At 37.3% G+C, this 21947-nt stretch overlaps 1 protein-coding gene and 1 pseudogene across 1 annotated transcript in view; both read right to left on the bottom strand.

Annotated features, from left to right (window-relative positions):
* Positions 1–21012, bottom strand: part of LOC105295503 (cytosolic beta-glucosidase-like) — a 196983-nt gene extending 175971 nt beyond the window's left edge. Inside the window, 1 exon segment of the mRNA XM_023534119.1 lies at positions 20952–21012. The gene's annotated coding sequence lies outside the window, so the exon portion shown is untranslated.
* Positions 10216–10334, bottom strand: LOC111743962 (annotated as a pseudogene).
* Positions 21013–21947: the final 935 nt, after the last annotated feature.

Below are 21947 nucleotides of genomic sequence, written 5' to 3'. Positions count from 1 at the left end.
GGCCTCTCACTGGCCATGCTCTTATGCTTATCTGCACTCCCCGCCCAAGCTCCTACATTCTTAGGCGTCTTTATCAGAGGCCTTTAGACGAGGTCCTCTTCAGGCACCTCTGCAAGGCCTCCTTGTTGGGTGAAGGGGAAAACCTTGAAGACAGTTAGTTTCCCCCAATCTCAGTATCCAGTACTTTTCTATCTCTAGCTCGTTCCCTGACTTGGGGTCCATAAAAATGCCAGAGCCTTTTGTTTCAGGGGTTCCCCCACGTCCGCACTGACCCACCTGGCCCTGGACCAGTGCTCCATTTCATGACAGAACAGGAGTTGGCACTTCCTCTGGTGTTTGTGTCTTTCTTATACAATCTCAGTAAATGATTAAAGACTTAACTCCTTTATTTTGGGCTTGTTATTTTAATCAGCTACCTGACATCTGGCAGCTCAGCTCTCTTTCTCATTTCAGCTGAGCTCCTGATACTCCTGTGGATGCATCCAGGTTATCATATATCACAAGCAATATAATTAGACCAATTCTGAAATCCCTACTCTGAGTTTGTCATGGGTGAGTCTTTCTAACAAACAAAGAAGCCAGAATGAACACTGAGCAAGAGAATTGATTAGCAAACCTGACTACGTAGTCTAGGAAGTTAAAACTTTCTAAGGTAATTTTATTATTTTTTTTGCAACATTGTGGATCAAACACATTTGTATACAAATATAAATACCAAAACATATTTTTCGTAGTCAACAAATCTTATCCACTCTGCTACACATTAAGACGGATATATTAGAATGTTTTTGGTTTCAAGTAAAAGAAAACTCAACACAAAGCGACTAAAGTAATAAAGAAGATTTATCGGCTGCTCTATGTGACAGATCAAGAAGTAGGGCAGGCTTCAGGCTTTAGGAGATAAGGCACACACAGAAGAAAATGGACGACTGCTTGGTTAAAATCTAACGTCTGTATCTCAGTATTGCTGTGATTCTTTCAGCACTTTCTTTCTCGATGAGCCCTTCTTATCCATAGCGGGCCTTACTAAGAAAACAAACGGGCTTCCAGAATTTTAGACTTCACATCTGGGGGTCATCCCATCCAAAGCAAAAGAAGGTCCTGGCTTTCCTAGAGTTCCCTCTCTCTGATGATACTAGCTGTGGTCACATGTCAACTCCCAAACCAATCACAGTAACAAGAGGAGAGCACTGTTCCGATTGGCTTGGTCTAGGTCATATGCTCTATTCCTAGAGCTAATGGATGCAGTTATTGTTTTCCCTAAAACCACATGAAATCCTAAATAGAGGTCAGGGTCTATTGAGAATAGGTGAATGGATACTGGGGAAGCAATGAAAACGTCAAATAAATTGTGCAACAAAAAATTGACTACTTTTATATTTTGTCCAGAAATTAACGTATGAGCCACAAATTTTCTTACTACTCTCAGCTTGCTTAATTAGTACAAATGCATTCATATTTAAAGTAATGCACATTGTAACTCTTTTTAAGGAAAATTTCTTTGCCTTCGACAAACTGTAAAACACATCATTATTGTCATCATTTTCTGGAAAAGAAAAAAAAAATTTCATGTTTAAGGTACTACTGGATAAATTAACCTAAACAAGATTACGGCAACTTCAAAACTATCTCAGTTGTTTCCATTCTTAAAAATAAGTTGGTGACAAGAGATGACTTGAAACATTCAATAGATAATAATGTCAGTTGTACGTGGCTTAGCCTCTGTACAGATTTGAATAAAACGAGTAGCATGTGATGTCTGCAGTATGTCAAAAGCAAGAAAAATGAAAAAGAACCACCTCAAGACCTCCGGAATGTCTTCATTAGCCTTCCCTAAACACTGCGAACTTTCCACAGATCTAGGCTCTAACAAATTCATTAGCTACTTCTTACAGTTAGTGCTGATGGTATGACATTTAACCAGTTTTAAATTATCACTGGTGTAAAATATGTAACTTCATTACTACTTTTATTCAGTCTATCTAACTCATTCTTAATGAAAGAGCAAAAAATATTTCCACCTTCTGAAAAGTTTCAAAATATACTTTAGGTGTACCTCAACAAAGATGACTAGGTCCATCCTTAATGAAATCTGCAAAATGAAGAGATAGCCTACTTTCATAGAATGACAGTTCACCTGGACATTTTTCAGATTTTGTCACTTGTGATAACAGATATTTATAGACTATCTCATTATGGTAGCACAGGGAACACAAAGATAAACAAGACAGTCTCTGTATTTAAGGATCTTCCAGTCCACTCTTGGAGCTATAAAGAATAAGCAGAAATTAGCCCCAAGAGCCCAGGAGACAGAGAGACTGGCTTTACCTAAATTTATAAAAGCTACACATAGGCAGTAACATTTAAACGAAATCTTAAAGTACAGTGACAACTCTTATAGTTAGAAGGGAGAAGGCAGGGCGTTCTGAGAAAAAAGTTGAACAACGGTGGAAAAAAAGGCAAGTCTGGAATCTGGAACAAAAGGTGCTTGGAGATTTCTGAAACTGGAATTACGCTGGAGTCTGAAAAGGACTTTGAGTATCAAAATGTTAAGGATGGGACTTGATTTTACACGCAGACAGAGCCCGTAAAGTATTTAAGAAGGCCAACAGTGCAACTGGTTTTGATTTTTAAGATGACCCTGGTAGAATATGATTTTAAACTGCAGTAAGGATGAAAACCAGCTAGGACAAGGTTTTAATATCCAGGGAAGAAATAATCAAGTTCTAGACTAAGTCCACGGCAAAGAGGTCAGAAAAGAGAGATTAGAATGCAGAGATGCTTCCGAATTTACAACTAATCGGGGATTTGGTAAATGAATGACAAAGCGACATTTCCCAGTAGAAAGAACACTGGGTTTGCAGCTGGAAGAGCCGGGTTCACTCCCGGTTCTGCCATTTATTTGCTTTTTGAGCTCATAAATTGTTTTGCCCTTATTATTTATAAGATAAATAAAACCATACCTACCCAATGAGTTATTCTGATTAGATGTAACATTTATCAATCTCCATATTATTCATTTCATTATGATTAGTAATTGGAGTATCAGAGAGAAGGAAGTTCTGGATGACTGTTAGGTTTTTGACACAGGAGACAGGAGGGATGATACGGCCAGGAAGTAAAAAAGGGACAGAAGAGGTTCTCATTCATACTTGCTGTGTTATCCGCATGAAAGACTTTTCTCCAGATGTCCACATGTTTTGCTCCTTTGCTTCTTTTAGTCTCTGCTCAAATGTCGCCTTATCAGTGAAGCCTTCCCTAACTACCTTATAAAGTATCAACGCTTTCCTTCCCCAGCACGCTGTCTTCCTTCTGTATTTGTTTACCTACTCCTCTCATTTATAGCATCTTACCTATATCTTTATTTACACACTCATATACTGTCCTCCCCTTACCACAATAAAAGCTCCAGAAAAGAAAGGACTGATTTATCCCCAGCACTAGAACAGAGCTTAATACACAGTAAGCACTCAATTAGTCAAATAAAGAAATGTACTTCTAGCTCCTTCGCGGTAAAATTGGTACATTTAAAGTTGTGTTTAATGGGAGAAAAATGGGGATGGGACAGGGCTCTGCTCAAGAACTATGTCTCATGCAGTAGGCTTTAAAAAAAAAAGAACTATTTCTCAAACAACACACAAACAGTCAGAGGAATACGAATTGCTATTAACAACCTACCATTGGTTACAATATGGAGCAAAATTATAATTTAATGCTATTATAAGCTAGTAATTTTTCACATAAAGAAAAAAATCCGTTTCATAATCACAGACTGTACCCCTAACCTTGGCTAATCATCTTGCAAATGCATGCGATTAGTCACAATGGGTAATGCTAAAGGGAGTGCCACTGGCTCAGGCAGCACAATCCATCACCAACACAGGGGACATAACTCAAACTCCGTGTCCTACTAATGGCGGGTCAGTAGCATCAATTTTGTATTTGAAGGGCGATCCAAACCGAAATTCCCTAAAATGCACCAAAATTGTGACAACTACTCTCTGATACAACTAACATTATCCAGCAGAACCACATATTCAACAATGAAAGAATTTGTAGCAGTTGGGAAAGCAACTGAATTAAAAGCATAAAAACAAATCGTGCAAGGCAGTCTCGTCGGTCTTTCTGAGAGAACGTCTAAATATGTGGCTATTTAAGGGAACAGCATTTTATCAAAATATCAGAAAATCTTACTCATTTTTTATGGAAATTAACAGTTTGATTCAAATTGCCCTTCGATACAAATACCATTTATTAAAAATGGGTCAAGAGGTATGACATATGGCCCTGCGTGGAATTACAGATGCGTCAATCCCAGGATGTGATGTTTTAAGACTGTAAGACGAATATAAAAGAATAAGAAAACTTCTAAGAACAGTCAGGAAGGTAAAAAAACTAAGCGAATGAAGATATCTAAAGACATTAAAGATGACAGAAATAGATTTTTCAACTGTTTAGAGCAAGAGAAAATGATGGGATAGGTCTTCTGTTTAAAAACTATAATATTAAAAGGTGATAGAACACTAAAATATTTCTATTTGGTCTTCTTCAAGTTGGAATGGTCCAATTTTAAAAAACAAAACAAAACGGAATTATAGCCCAAGATAGTTGAGAAAATAGTAAAAAGGGCACATAGTCACTTTAAGTGAACTTAAGTCCCCAAGACTAAGCAAATTATATCCCAGAAGCTGAAGGAATTTGAAGATGGAATCTCAGAAGCATTGTTTGAGATGAAGAAAGGAGTAGAAGCCAGAAAATTGAAGGTAGCTTTATTTTTTAATGGAAAATATAGTTGTCGTTTTTTTTTTTTGTTGTTGTTGTTGTTGTTTTAAGTGGCAGACATAGATTGCAGGCAAAATCCAAGACTGGATTTATTAAGCATATGCATTTTAAACATCTAGAGACTAATGTAGTGATGGTTATGTGACAATAACAGTTTATAAACACGTTCTAAACTGAACTAATTTGCATTGTTGCTTTGCTTTTGGTTTGTTGTTTTCTTTTCAGAATCCAGGTTTGCTAGAAAGAGTTCCCTGAGCTTTAACCCTAGACACTTAACTAAGTGCTTTCCGTGTACCATATTATTATTCTTAGCAGTCACATGAGACAAACACCATAATTCCCCATTTTATATGAGGAAGTTAAAGCTCAGGTTAAGTGATTTGCCCAACGTCACCGAGTTAACAACTAGGAAAAATAAGGATACAGACTCAGATCTGTCTAATTCCAGCACTCATATCCTGATCCCAGGGTTGACAAATTACAGATCGAAGGTCAGACTCAGCCTGTTCCCTGTTTTTGTGAATAAAGCTTTATTGGAACAGCTGTGCCCATTTGTTTACATATTTTCCATGGTTCTCTTTGCACTATAATGGCAGAGTTGAGCCATTGTGACAGAAACCACAAGGCCTCCCAAGCAGAAAATGTTTACTATCTGTGCCTTTATAGGAAAAGTTTCAAGACCTCTGCTGTAGTGTAAAACATTATTTCAATTGAACGTCTTGAACACTATCATCTTGTGCCATAAAAACAACTCAAATCTGGTCCTTCACTTAACACTAGGTAACAAGACAAAAGCTGGGAAACCTTTGAGTTATACTCTTTCATTCAAAAATTGAAATTTAACAAAAGATTCGAAGATCCCATAGTGTTCTTTTTAAGTTTTCTTTTTTTCTCTCTAGAGCCTCAGCATTGTTCTTAAATCACTATAAATCCCTTAAGTGGTTTCTCTTTATATCAGATTTGACCTCTTGAATGAACTGAGATAAATCTCAACTTTTTTTTCCACTTTACATTATGAAAATATTCAAATGTGTACAAAAATAGAACGAACAGTATACTAAAATCCCACACATCCATCATCTATCTTTAAAACTATCTTCTTCAAGGCTAATTTTATTTCATTCATAAACCCTATTTCTCCAACCCCCATCAGACCATTTGAAACAAATTGCTGACATCATACCATTTCAGCTATAAATACTAGAGATGGTTTTTAACACATAGTCAGGAAACATACACTAGTAGGAATCATATACTCCTTAATATCTGAGACCTATAATTCTGCTCAGATACTTGTACTAATTCTTTGCTTATAGGCACGAAAATGTACATGGTATTTTCTGTCAAAAGCAGGGTCACCTGAACGGGACACGCTCTTTGAAATCCATTGGGAAGAGTGCAGGGCCAGTTCATATCATGTATTGGGTGATCTCAATTATTCACCCAACGATGAATCTCTAGAGGGTCAGAAATGAGAGAGTCCTTGTAATAAATGAACATGAGGTTGAGAAGGAAGACAATCCTGTTCATGATGTGCCTACAAAAACAGTATCATATGCCATATATTCTTGAAAGTTCCTATACCAAAATTACTGAGACCATTATATAGTTCTCAAGATTACAATGAAGCTGTCTTTCTGGTATGTAGGGAGAAGTTTCAGTAATATATCTTTTAAGGAGGCCAGCACAAACTGGTCATTCATAAACATTCTTGAAAGCTAGAAGTGCAATTTTGCTCTATACGAAGCAACTAGAAAAGACTTTGCTGAACGCTGGCTCTTTGAATATTCCCAAACACAACCTGTGGATGAGATAAAGCTTAGTGTATTGCTTACCTTGTTCACGGAGAATACAATCTCCGCAAAGCTTTGGTAAGGTCTTAGTAAGGGAACCGGGTCAGAATTAAATGAGAATTGAAAGTTTAGTTCAAGGTGGGTCTTTCAGTGCAAGAGCGCTTGATGAGAATTGTGTAAAGATTAGGATACTAATGGTCCAGGATTGCTGAAAATAGCAAGGCAAAACTCTTTGAAGGAAGACATTCAAAGAATTTTTAGGGTGCAAACTGTCTGCTGATGCTTTCCGTTGAAGAATTGGTGGGTCTTTTGATAGTCACACCAATGAAGACAGTAGAATAGTAAAGTCATGTGAAGGTAAACAGCTGTAGGGAACGAGGGTAGTAGGCATTTTAATTCCTCAATGAGCAAGCTGTGGGTAAGGGGTGTTGTTTCAGTTTTCAACCTTAATCTTCAAATCGGAAAAGTTGTTTTCAAGTAATCTATAGAAAGGTAGATAAGCTATATAATGATGATAGATGATAGACAGACAGACAGATTCTATATGCACATAGATTCAGGATAGGCCTCACCAAGATGTGCTACTTTGGCGTGTGGATTATTTTAAACTGAAGGCAATCAGTATCCTGTGGGCTCAAGAGAAACTTTTAACTCTCCCTTAAAAATCTAAATCGGAGACCTCACTCATAATAAGTTATTACCAGAAATAAAATTTTAAGACCTATCTATATGGCAGTGCAAACACCTAACTACTGAACATCTGCTCTTCTCATCGTCCTGCAAATGACCTTCCTCTCCTCTGAAGCCCCAAGGCATTTTACCTCATCCTTAGCTCAGATTCTCATATATGCCTCATTTTCTCTGTCTGTCTTTAAACCTCTCATGTATGTGGGATTTCTGACTTTCTCACATACATGGGGTTCTCTGGTATACATATGTAATTAAATTTGGTTATTTTCTCTTGTTAATCTGTGTCATATTGATTTGATTAGACCAGTCAGTAGAACCTAGAAAGGTAAAGAAAATTTATTCCCCACCCCCACAAGTCCATTTGTGTTTAATTAGTCTGCCAGGTTTGTGGTTAAGATGCCAGAAAAGAGACGTCCGAAGATGATTCGTTGGTGTCTTTCCTCCTCTTTATTTTGGTGTTCTGGCAATCTTTTTTTCTTGTGTCTCCTGAACTGTGGCCCTCCTTAATTCTCATATCCTTAGTCAGAGGCTGTTTTACCAATTGCAGATAATATCCAGATTTGTCAGCGAACTTACATTCTTTGCATCTGTAATTGTTCAAAGTTCACATGGTTAATGCAGACTCATCATCAACTGTAGTAAAAGGTTGGTTGGGTTTTTCATTTAATTCTTTCCACCTCATGCTTGCTCCTAGTTATTTAGAACTCAGAATTTTTTCCCTTTGTGCTAAGCAGCATTACTGAGGTATGTCACGGATATAAGCATTATTAAACATCCTCCCTCAGAGCAGTGGTTTAAGGCTTAGAGTTTATTGCTTCTACTTCTTAGCTTTAAGCCCATATTTCTATACCATATTTCTGATATCAACAGATGATGAATTAGAGACACTTAGAAGGTCCTAAATTATTTTTCTATAGTTATATTGGTGGGAAAAATCTCAAAAGTTAAATTTCTAGTGTCACTCCTTAAGCAACCGTATCAAAATGGCTGATGCTCACCCCTACTCATGATAAGATTCATGCAATATACATTTCACCTACCCTTGAAGTGAGGAAAAAATTCCAAACTTTCCCAAGGCTGCTGGCATTTCAGCTTAGAATCCAATTCACCTGGAATATTGGGGTCCCGAAATTATGGGAGAACTCCTGAAATGGAACCTTACTGATTCCTGGACCAAGTCAACTAAAGGCTCCAGTGAAGGAATATCCTAGTTGATGTGAATGCCTCTCAAAGCATCCCCTTTCCATTGACTTACCTGACTAACCTAGCATTTCGCCTTGACAATCTTCCCGCATTAACAGACCATAGCTTCCCAATTATCGGACCGTCTGTTCTGTATTTATCTTGGACAACCTCTCAGTCTCCCTGATAGTCAGAACATGCTTCCAAACCACTGCTTTTCCCTGTTCACTTTCCTTTAAAAAAAAAAACAAAAAACAAAAAAACAAAAAACTCCATATAAGGAGCCACCAACTCTGTTCTTTGTGTAAGCACAGTATTTTTACTTGTAATAAAATCCAAACTCAGCTCATCCCAAATCAGCAACTCCGGAAACATACCTGACAAGGAGAGTTTTGTCTTCTTTTTCTTCATACGGTGGGGCGGGAAAGGACAGAACAAAGAGGGGCAGGTTTTGCAGAGGAGAGCTTTAAGATTTCTTTTGCCATGATGTATCATCTCACAGAAGCTGTGGACTAAATTTCAAGCCAAGGATGAGGAGATCAAGATGGGCATCTCCAAAGCTCGTTTGAGTGGATAAAAATCCATCTTGTTTTCAATAACCTTCTCAACATGAGGAGCTAGCAGTTGTTATGCCTTAAATTCATTGAGTAGTCTCGACAGAGACTAAAGGCGGTTGAGCAATGGGCTCAACCCAATGCAGTGGCTGAGGAAGAGTTTTCTTGGGAAACAGCTATCTTAGCTCTTTGTCAGCTGAGGGGTTTCCTTCAGCTTCCAGAGTCTAGCTACTAGTCTGAGGTTCAATTTTGAGAATTTTTCTTGGAAAGCCTGGGCACTACAGATTTTTATTGTGCTCTTGTTATCGAAGTCTGTAGGGCCTGTAGATGTTTATGTCTTTCAACTGATCTTATTACACAATAACTTTTAGAAGATCTCATTTTTTTTTTCTATGTCTCAAATTAGGTAAAGACTGGGAAAATGAAATAAAGGCTTGATCTCAAGTCACCATTATGAGTTAGTTTTAGATAAAGAATGTACTTTATCGAGAAATAATACTGATTTTCTGAAAGGGGGTCATGAGAGCATCTTGAATGTAAAACATTCAGAAGAAATTTGCATGACGTCATTGCTCACACTGAGGAAATTCTTGGGTTAGGCTCATTCTCAAAATGGCTCTACGTGCTTATAACTACATTTCAAACATCCGCTTCAACAATCAGCTCTGTGCTGGTTTTTGCAACGCATGGGTTGACGTACAGCATTCTTCCTGACAATAGCTCTGATTCGACCTCAGCTTGAGTGGCGAGACTTTGCAGTTGGAAGCCTTATCGGAGCTGTCACCATTATGTCTGATCAACCACTGGCATACGGCCATCTCTGCTGGGATGGTACAGACTAAGATTGCCTTAAAGAAGAATGTTGGAAGAACTGGACTCCAATATTTGCCAGATTTTTTTGTTCACCAGGGTTTAATGTTTTCATTTTCAACAACTGAAATTTTATTTTCTAGATTAATTTTGGGGTGGAGGGAAGAAGGGGGTGACAGTTCAAGTCAAGACCTGCCGTGATGGTATCACCTAGAGCAGAAGTCAGCCTACCACCTATTTTTATAAGGTCTACAAGCTAAGATGGCTTTTGCATTTTTATTTTTTTATTTTTATTTTATTATTTATTTTTATTTTTTTTTTTTGGCGAGGCAATCCTTGGTTGACCTCACAAATTGCAAGGACCCTGTCAGCTTACAATCCCTTATTTTTTAACTGTTTTTTTACACCTACGGCACCTGGTCTTCCTAGGTGGTCTCCCATCCAAGTACTAACCAGGCCTGACCCTGCTTGGCTTTCAAGATCAGACAGGATCTGGCTTGTTCAGGGCGGCATGGCCGTAGACGCATTTTTAAATGGATGGAAAAAATTAAAAGAAGAATGACATTTCATGACACATGAAAATCATATGAAATTCCAAGTTCGGTGTCCGTAAACGAAATTTAATTGGAATATAGTGGTGCTCTTTAACGTACGTGTTGTCTAGCACTTCTTTCACTAACAGTAGTTGTAATGGAGATCCTCTAGCTGGCAAAGGCTAAAATATTTATCTTTGGTCCTTTATAGAAAAAGTTTGCTGACCCCTGCTTAGCTTGTTGAACACAAAAAATCACAAACAAACTTCCTCTAGAAGTCAGACCCGTATTTTTACCTACTTCTGCCACAGGTCAAAATTTCACTGGAGATTTTGTAAAGAATCAGACTAGATATTTATCTTTAAAGAACATTTTAAGAAGCATTGATTTAAAACATTGTTCTTGATTAAGAAAGATTTCTTCAAATTTTGTTTGTCACTAAGCCATCTAATTAACCTAGTAAAACAAGAAGAAATTAAACGATCATACTGTTTTACCACCAGTCACTTATTATTATATTATTAGTTTCTGAAATGCCACATCCTGGCTTCATTCTGCTTTCTCTTTTTCCTCTTTCTCTGCTGCTGACTCCCTCTTTTATTCCTTCTCTGCTGTCTTCTCTCTCAAAGTTTAAAAGCTGAATTCCTCTAAGACAGATGCTAGCTCATCCTTTGGCCTTTCTCATCATTTGTTCTTACTTAGGAAGTCTCATCCTCATCTATGCAATAAATAAAATTTATATGCTCTGACCAAAAAAAAAAAAAAAGTCTCTAGCTGTTGCTATAAACTCCAGACTATAATAGTGCCCATTCAACACCTTCACTTCAGTGCTTAAAACAGACCTCAGTCTCGACATGCCCCAGCAGCACCCATCATCCTCCCATACAAACTGCTCTTCCCCCGGGTTGCCCAGCTCAGTGAACGGCATCCTCACGCACATAGGCAAACCACAAAACGGGGCAGCATCATCTTCGACATCTCCTTCTCCCTTACGTCCTCTAACCAAACCACCACAAAAAATGAGTCCGTGGCTTCTTAAAAACTATATCGTTCACATATATACCCACCTCTCTTCATCTCCATTCCCATCAGCCTACCAGCATAATCTCTAATCTCTGGCTAAAAACACCTAATCATTTCCTAGAAACTATTCTTGTGCAGCCCTTCCAATCTCTACATAGGAGCCAAAAGAAGGATATACAACTACAATTTTTAATTGCAACCTCCCTCTGCTTTAAACTCTTTCATGGCTTCCAACTATTACTAAGGTGAAAAGCAACACCCTTAATCAACAAAGCCACAGCCCCTGTGGGATCTTACCCTTGCCGGCCTTACCAGTCTCATCCCATGGCTCAATAACCCCACCATTTGAATCCCTGACAAATTGGTCTTTTCTCATTTTGCCAAATATTCCATTTTCTTTCCAGCAGGAGAAGCTTCCCATAGGCAGCTGTCTCCCCCTGAGTTTAGCTAAAATGTTACTTACTCGCAACAGAACTCCCTCAAGACCACCTAGGTCCGTCCATCAGAAGGGTCCTGGGCTTCAGAGTCTCTGCCCCTAAGATCTCAAGAATCTCCTTGGTCCCTCTGCAAATTTACTCACCTTTTTCCAGGTGACTTGATTTACATTTGAAGAAATATTTAAAAGAGCAGTTTAGGTTAACCCATTTAAAAAAAAAAAAAAAAGGATTTCTTTAGGGCAAAGTGTACCTCCTGGCTTCATAGTTTTTATGCTTACATAATCACATTTTTACACTTACATATTTAAGAAGCTTCCTTCAAGAGATTCTTCCTGGAACAAATAGGATATAATCTGACGATTTGTCCTCTACTGATGCCCAAAAATTGAAAAATATATTTACAATTTTTGCTGTCAATTTTTAAATAATTTCATCTTTTTATTAAAAGTAACTACATGTACAGAATTTTTTAAAAATCAAATAATAAAAAAGGTACACAAGAAAACGTAATTCCCCTCACCACCACCCCTCTCCCATGAGGTCAGATATCCAGTATTAAGTTTCTTTATATCTTTCTAGAGATACTCCATGTATACACAGGACACAGAAACACACCGATACACACACATACACACACATTTATAGAAATGAGGATCTAGCCCTCTTTTCACTTAACTGGGAGATCATTACACATCAGCACACGGAGACCCGCTTTTCCTCTTTCCTCAAGTCTTCACTTGAGGTGAAGTGCCTTCCACTTGTGGTTTAACAAAATTTATCAAACCCATTCTGTTTATTCGACTTGTTAATAGACATACATGTTATTTCCAGTCTTTTGCCATTACAAAAAAAAAAAAAAAGCACCAGTGCTCCATGTGTGCTGACTTTGCACACATATAGGTACTGATCTGAAGGGAAAATTCCAAGACATGGAATTGCTACATCAATGGCATTTGCTGTTAATCATTTTGGAAGATGATACCAAATTGTCCTACAAAAAAGTTGCAACCAAGTGTACAGCATGGTGATTATAGTTAATAACACTAAAAGTTGCACCAAGTGTACAGCATGGTGATTATAGTTAATAACACTGTATCATATACTTGAATGTTGCTGAGAGTAAATCATAAATGTTCTCACCACAAAAAAGAAATGGTAACTATGGGACAGGATGAAGGTGGTAGCTGATACTTTGGTGGTAATCATTTTGCAATTTATAAATGTATCAGATAAATATGTTGATGCCTTAAACTGACACAATGTTATATGCCAATTATATCTCAATAAAGCGGAGGAAAAGAGAAAATAAAAATCGTATCGATTTGTATTGCCTCCAGCCTTGTAGGAGAAAGTTGGCTTCTCTATACCTGGAAGTCACCAAATACTATCTAATTCTTTGTTCCCAATCTGATGGGTGAAAATTAGTATCTCAATTTTTGTTGGTTGGTTTTTCTTGCATTTCTATAATTACTAGTGAGGCTGAGCATCCTTTCATATTGTCCATCTTTTATTTTCTCTTTCTGTGAGATAGTTCTTCATACAGTTACTTGTTGAAAGTTTTCTTACTGATTTGTATTTTTATATAGTAAAGAAATTATTCCGCTACTATATATGTTGCACAGTTTTTGGCAATGTGACTTTTGATTTTTTTATGGGATTTTTTCAGGCAGAATATAAAATTTTATGAGATAAAATTTATCAATTTGAGCTTTTGTCTTGCTATGATATATATGTGCACACACACATATATGATTATATACATACATAAATGATTTCAAATGTTTTATAATTATATTTTTATATTTAAATATCTGATCCCTCTGTTGTGAAAAAAAGGAATTTGGTGATAAGTAGTGAGTAATAAGAGCTGGTAAGTTTTAAATAGCAATTATCCTTTGCTGAAGTAGTTTAAGGAGCTTCACAGCTGTAATTATATGAGTATGTTTGTTCTCTCTATCTGACAATGAATACCTTGAAGGCAGTGACCAAGCCTGTTTTATTCATTTCATTTACTTTCAGCATTCAGAAGAGTGCTTTCTACACAATAAACTCAGTAATAATCTTCATTCGTTTATTCAATAAAAGGAGTAAATTCTGAAAATAATTTTTAACTTTAAAGTTATAGTAGTAATTTATGTACATTATAAAAATAACAAATAATATGAAGAAAAATATAAAGAAGACATTAAAGTTTAATTGCAAGCCTCCCATCCAGAGATAACCATGATTAACATTTTGTAACTTTGCCTTCCTTTTTTTTTTGACTATGTGATATACTATTAGAGGTGAAAATAGTACAGTGGACAGTTTTGTTTTGTTTTGTTTTGTTTCCTGCCATGAAGTATGTATTTGGAGAACTCATCCCACTGGACATTTTTTGCAGGAGGTGCATTTTCAACCCAGTCCAGGTCAGTCAGAGGACTTCACTGACCCCAGCCATCCTTCAAGGATGTGACCCAAGACAGGACAATCATGTCCCTCACTGGAATCACTGGGAGAGAAGACGTTTCTGGTTTGTTCTGTTGTTATTTTATCTTACACTGGAATTCTACCATGCGAAGATGATGTAAGGAGAGCCAGCAGCTCTCCAATTATGGAGTGAGGAGTTCTTGCCAGAGAACAACACCCACACAGTGCAAAGAGATGGAGAGAGACGTGGGGACATCGCCTCAGCTTCTAGATCCAGCCATGCCTGAAGCAACCTCCTATTTACATGAACCAATATACTCCTTTTTGTGTTTAAGTTGATTGGAGTTGTGTTTCTATCACTTACACCTGAAATAGTTTTGACGACATAGGAATCGTTTTTATAGAATTTCACGCTGTTATGATGAGGGACCTAAGAAATAGCTGACTCTTGACTTCCTCCTTTCAGAGTCCTACCATGGGCCGGGGAGGGTTGGGGGCCAGATACACAAAGCAAAGAAGAGTAAAAGCAGAACATATTCTTAGCTGACTGAGTAACCAATAATCTCTGAGATTCTCAAGTAGAGGCGAATCATGACACTGGACAGGGCCCTCGACAGAATCTCCCTCTCCCCTTTTTATATATGTCCATATTAATAAGTTGCCAGACAAGTTGTTTTGACTATATATTCCCATCAGAAGATTAGAGAAGCTAATTAAGTGGATTTAGAACTTAATATACGCAGCTTTTATAGTCAAAAGCTTTCAAACAGATGAGTAACTTTTCCTAATAAGAACAGACTTTAGAGTCAGATGGCTTGGGTTTTACCATTTTTAATCTAGCAGTGACAGTATAAAATATGCAAATAGTTTTAAGAGTTAAGTGCAAGTATGAGAAATTTCAGTGCACAGTCAACTGAGCTGAGAGGTGACTTCATAAAGAAAACTTTTGCTTAAGTTACCATATAACAATCAAGTCATGGTGATTTGTAGTCATGAAAAGACAAACTAATGAGCAGAAAAGTATTATTCATTCTTTAGTTCATTTATTTGTTCATTCATTCACCTATTCACTCAGCACACATTTATGGAGTACCTACTGTATGCCAGGTACTGTTCAGGTGCTGGGGATATAGTAATAAACAAGACAAAAGCTTTCCTTTCATGGAATATACCTCAAGAACATCTCTTGTATATTAAACTGAACTCAGAGTGTACAGATATTAATCTGTATGGTGATGGGTATTCACTCGGAAAGGGATAGGGACAATTGAGGTCATTATTTGGACAAATAGAACTATTAAATTCAGGCGGTGTGGAAATAATGGGCTTGCTTTCTCCTGAGTTTTCGGTAAAATTGCCTCAGTTCTCCATTTTCCTTTGCTAGTAAACTAAGAATTGTCTAAGAATGTTCTCAGCACTTAATTTTGGAGGAATTTAGAGACCTAGAGATGAAAGGAGCTGATGTATATAATTGTAACGTAGTTTATTAAAGATTAAATGCTTTTGTAATTTATACTGTTTATATGTTAGGATTACACAGGCTGTTTGTCCCATGCATTACTTCTCTACCTTTCCTACATTATTAGTATGTAGGGGCAATTATTAGTCCCTCGATTTTGCAGGCAGGGAAACACATACTCAGTGAGCGACTTGTTTAAATCATAACTCAGAACCAGGTTTATCAGAAAGTCTGGCTACATGTTTCTAAGGGACATCAGTTATACCTGCAAAATGTTCTCAGCTTTCTGGTTCAGGCTTTCATGTGAATCGAGAGTTTGACCTTACACACATTCACTTAACCTCTTCAGGTTTCGCCTTCTTCATCTGGAATATGAGGCAATGGCTTGATTCGAGTTCAACTAACAGTAATCACTTATCTTATGCAAAACATGTGTTAGGTGCTTTCTATGCTATCATATTAAATATTAAATTTAAATTAAACCTCACAAAAAATAAACTTGTCCTGAAAAAGTTAAGTAACAGTGAGCATTTGTGATCTTGCTTCCCATCATGTCATCAGTTCGGCTCAAATAAACCCTAATGAAAATTAAAAAAAAAAAAAAAAGTTCAGTAACTTGCCTAAGGTAACTCAGCTAAAGATTGAGTCAATATATTAATCCAGGTCTCCTGACTTCAAAAGTAAATGCTTTTTCCTCTTTACTTTAGCACGTTTCTCCATATTTCAGCATTCTATAAAGTTATAGAAAAATATACATTCATTTTGATTTACTGACATATAAACAATCCTATTATCGAAAATACATAAGTAAAATAATTAATATATCTAAATTAAAATTTAAAAGTTTGATTAACTTTATATAACCAAACTGTTTATGATTTAGTAATCTTTGAGGCTTCTAAGTGATAGAAGAGGGTATTAAAAGTATATTACAGAAATCCAAATATCAAGGTATTCAATGTGTTATCAACATACTGATCCAGAGGTTGATTCAAAATAGTAATTACTTTATTGAGAAATGTATACTTTCGAATATAACTTCTCATTCTGTTCAGTTCAACAAATGAATTTTGATATGTTAACTGACGCTAAGGAAGAAGAATCATTATTTTTAGATGGAATTTTCATGATTGGCATATCTGCTACTATGCCTATGATTAAAGTTGCTAGTTGGTTGTAGGTTTTAATCATTATAGCTGGTACATAGGACTAAAACTTATAACATCGATAGCTGATATAATAAGACAGGGGATGTACAGTTCGGAAATAGATACTAAGGCAGCTAGTATCTATTAGATACTGCTAGTCGTGAAGCTATTTACATCTCTGGTATGGACTATATTTCTAAATTTCCCCAAAGTCTGTTGTTTTATCTGTCATGCAATTTGTTTCCTATATTACTTTAAAATAATTCTATTGTAAAAATAACAGAAAAATAAAAAGGAAAAATAGATGACACTAAGTAGAGAAGTAAATAACTTGTGAGACAGGGTAGACACAGATAGAAAGAACAGGTAGAGTAAGTACATGTATGGCGAACAGATAAAAGCGATAAGACAAGTGAGAAAATCACAGGTAGAAAAGGATAGAAGAACTGTATATACACACATATTTATGATTCGTACAAGGCATATGTGGCACTCAGTGTTTATTGAGTTGAAAATCAGCCATCCATTGGTGACATCCAATCTGGCCCAACATGTCCTCTGTCCAAGAAGCACAAATAAAATTCATAGCTGCTTATCAGGAAAATCACAATTGTGGCCAGGCACCATTGCCATGGCCCCCGCATCCCTCTAACAAAGATGTCGGCCCTAGATGTCTTAAATCAGTGGGGTTGCCTTGCTCAAATTTCAACTCTCATCCTTGTAACCACACCAGCAGTGGAGAAGGATGATGTGTTTGAGTAAGAAGAGAGAGACAAACAAATGGATTAGCTCAGATAGTTTATATAAATATGGTGAGACCCAATATTTAGGTGGTGTGATCTCCCATCTGTTTGCATCCTATCCTTTGTGAATTAATCTACCCATCTCTTTCCCTACTTCTCAGTATGCATTTTAAATGGATATAATAAGCTGTGTGATTAGAGCATCTTAATTTGGACTGTGGGTCTCCCTGTTCCATGACCTCGGTGCTAACCTGCGTGGTCGTGTACATGGAGATGACTGTTACATCAAGGTAATTCCCCATGTGGCACTGCTGGCCAATTTTTGCCTCATTTTTCTTTATATTTACAACTGATGGTAATTACTTGCAGTGGGTAAAGAATACATAATTTCAGAATGATCTCTGGTCATCCAAAAAGAGCATTTAACTGTCATAGGGATACATTGCAGTAACTGGCCGTAGCAGACAAATAAGAGAAGAATTCATGGTTCAGCAGGATAAAATCAAAGCACTTTAAATCTGGTTCCAGTTCAAGCTTTCATTTTGAAAGATGAGATTTAGTGACTTGTCAAAGGTCACTATTTCTACTAACGTTTAAGCCAGAACAGGAGCTGAGCTGTCTGAAGAAGCTTGGGGGTTATTTGAGATACTATTGCTGTTCCTATCTGGGTCCTGGATAATGACCAAATACACATTCTAGGACATGATATGTAAAGACTAAAAATATAAACCACAGCTGTCAGAATTAATAGATTAACATTAAATGATACAAAAATAAACAGAGAATGTCTGTTTATTAACGGGCTTTATAGAGGTGTCACTGAGACATTTTAAGTGCTAAAAATTGCTGTTCCTTCTGTCAATTCAATCATGAAGTTACGCATTTCCATTTGCTTCTAGAAGACTAAACTTTAGTCAATCTTTTCAAGTCAGTTGGTTTGGGGTGGGAGTTTATGCTCACTTATCCAAAATATTTTATTCAAAAAAGCTTTTACGCACCAGCTAATATATTTAAAGAACTGTTTTAGATGCTTGGAACATAAAGACGAGTAAGATTTAAAGTATGCGAGTCAAGAAACACTTGAGACTTCCTTCTATAAGCCATGCACTGTTCTAGGCACTAGAAAACCACAGTAACAGTGGCTTAAACCAGAAAATAATCACCATCAATAAAAAAAAGTCACGAAGCTTGATTGGCAGCTATGACCTCGGTGATCCAAGTGGCTTTTGTCTTCCCATTTCCTTCTATTAAGAATTTTGGAATTTTCCTTTAGGCTTTTCACCTAGTGGTCACAAAATACTAGTTTCAACTTCAAGTGGATATCATGTCCTCACAATACCATCTCCAAAGCAAGAGGAATGAGGGTAGTGAGAGAGGTCTCTATTAAGTATCTTTTTATCACAAAAAAATTTCTATCCTAAGGCTTTTGAGCAGACTTCCCCTTAGATTGGTATCGATGACAGAACTTTCTGTGATGTTGGAATCATTCTCTAATTTGTGCTGTCTAAAACGGCATCTGCCAGCCACATACAAGCTAGTGAGCACTTGAACTGTGGCTAGTGTGACTAAGGAACAGAATTTCTAGTTTTATTTCATTTAAATTTAAATACTCAAATGTACCTAGTGTCCACCATATTGAGCAGCATAGTCTTTGATTCTTTTGGGCTACAGCTAGGTTATGGCCACCAACAGTCGCAGGGGAGGCTGGGAAAACAATAAGCTTTTTTCAGTCTCCAAGGGAGGAAAAGTTTGCGAATGGTTTTTTGGCAACATCCAAGAGTGTCGTAAGAAGTAAACAAGACTGAGTGTTGCAGAGGCTGGTATTGTAGTGGGGGAAGTGAACCATATAAAAATGGAAATAAATTTTAAAAGGTTGCTATCTTCAGGTTCAAACAAGCCATGTTATCTAGACTCAGTCTATAGACGGCTAGTCTCGATTCTAGAGTAACGTAGTAGGGAGTGATTGAAGGTGGGAGGGATTAACTTAAGAAGGAGGTTGGGAAAAGCCTCCAGGACTTCATAGTCTGGTAGAGAATGAAGAAGACTGGCATGTAAAAGCAATTATTAATAAACAGGGTGGAATATACATAGATACACACATATGTTTATTATATATATATTTATACACATAGTTAATGCAATGTCTATATTAAGAGGAAAAACAAAGCATCTTTGAGTGTTTCCCTGGTATCTCCTACAAGCCTTGCATAACATAGCAATGCAGGATCTGCAGCACATGAGCTTTGGAATGTGGTCCATCTACCATCCTTAAAGCAGCAGTTGATGCAATACAGCTCTAATGGACTATGTGTATGTGAATGGTTAACGAGCAATTTCTCAGTTTCTATAGGATGTTCGAAAGTGGAACAATTACAAACACAATAAAAACTTTGAAAGGGCCTATTAAGTCCTACAGCTTCAAATGGCATGATGTTCTTGACGCCTGACAAGGGTTGTTAGGTGGGATCAGTAGTAGACAGACCTGTCTGGCAAGAGGTTGTCAAGGCTGGGGTAGCTTAATTAAAGTGAAGATTTTGGTGTGACCTAGGGTAATTGACAGTAAATTTCAGACAGTATCATCTTCTGAGATCTTCGTAAGTATGAAAAGAATTACTTCCATGTCCTTATGAACCCACACTGGTACAGGATGGAAACAACTGAGGGTTGTGTGCATTTAAAGTGTCGGACTGTTGAAAGTTATACTTTCTAAAGCCCTTTCCAGCTTTAAAATACTCTTATTTTGTGATCTATAATGATTTTTATTTTCAAAGGTAGTATGAGTAATTTCTATGCATGAATGACTGAAATTACCCATATAATTAAACATTTCCTCTGTATTTCTCCTTGGATTCATGATACCACTTGGAATATCACTTTTTTTCTGATAATTTTATACTTTATAGAACTTTCTCACCTATAGTAAAGTAGAACAAACGAGGCTGTGTACCAAATTGATGTTGATACTTGTAAACAACATTCAAAAGAGACACACACATTTATTTCAACCATAGGCTGAAACAGAGTATGTGAAAATATTCATGGATCTAGGTTCACATGAGAATCTGTGGCTATTGACAATAGTAATATGGCTATTAAAAACTCCCATGTTGTACAGTAAGAAGTTTTTATAAAGAAAACAGATGATGAGGAGGATTATTTTGTTAAAGAATAATAATTCTTTAAATTCAAGAGAAATGTGACCAATTTTAGAGGCATCAGTTTGCCTTCTAAGCTTACTTATAGATTGAAATCTACTCCATGAGGAAGATCTCCCACTTTTTCTATCTATCAGTATTGAGACCTGCAGTGTTCAATACGGGGGCCAGTAGGCACCTTGGGCTATTTACATTTAATCAAAATGAAATAAAATGAGAAATTATCTTCTTACCTCACACTAGCTACATTTCAAGTGTTAGCCGCCGATAGTTGCCGGATCAGACCACACAGACCTAGAACATTTTAATCACATAACGTACTATTAGCAAGGACACTGTTAGGTTTATATAGCTCAGCCTAAAAAAATGTTGGCCAAATGAAGTGCTATTCAAATTTAATGCAATAGTGTATATTCAGTGAAGGCCATTTAGCTACTATTGAGAAAGTTCTAGTTATACAGATTCCTGAAACTTGGTTCCTAAGATAAACTCTGTAGGGACCTTAGGCAGTACTGGCCTTAGACCCAGACAAGAAAACCCCCCACTCCACCAACCTAGCTCTCCTCTCCAAGGGGTGAAAAATCCCCATGGCCAAGGGATGTATTCCTTGAGAGCCAGTGTCCCTTCCTTGTCCAAGGGATCTGGGATCCTGGAATTCACTGATGGAAAGCTACTTCTAGGTCCTGAGCAAGCCTCTTCCCAGAACTGCCCTCCCAAGTGGAGGCCCAAACAACTGCTGTGTGCACTCCTAGGCTATCTGTGTGAGGGTGTCGACAGAGCTTGGCTGAGTGGGCTAGGGGACGTGGGGTGTCCACACAGGTGCAGCAAGCCTCTCCTGTTCAGGAACGGAGCTGGTACAGGAAGTAAAGCAAGTGAAAATGTGTAGGCCAAGGGTGGAGGTGTGTCTCTGCCGCCTGCCATGTTTTAGGGTGGAACGCCAAGGTATTGGGGAGCTGTGTACACACCTGGCCTCCCAGGTTGTTATTAAGGTGTATTTCTCAAGGCAGGAGAATAGATTTTGTTAGCTTAATACATTCCTTGCAAATATTTAAGCATAGGGTATGTGAGGCTTGGTCTTGCAAACTTTAGGGCGGGGCCGGCAGCCTTACAGAGACAAGTATGCGATCGATTCAACTGGGGTTTCTTGGCCAGTTTGCTCTCCATTGCTCTAACTGGTTACATCAAAGATACAGGAGGTATCTCTGGATATCAGAGGGAAACTTCTTTAA

The sequence above is a fragment of the Pteropus vampyrus genome, unplaced genomic scaffold, assembly GCF_000151845.1.
Source record: "Pteropus vampyrus isolate Shadow unplaced genomic scaffold, Pvam_2.0 Scaffold5, whole genome shotgun sequence".
Taxonomy (NCBI): domain Eukaryota; kingdom Metazoa; phylum Chordata; class Mammalia; order Chiroptera; family Pteropodidae; genus Pteropus; species Pteropus vampyrus.
The sequence above is the reverse complement of the archived record's forward strand: the minus strand, read 5'-3'. Positions and strand labels throughout refer to the sequence as shown.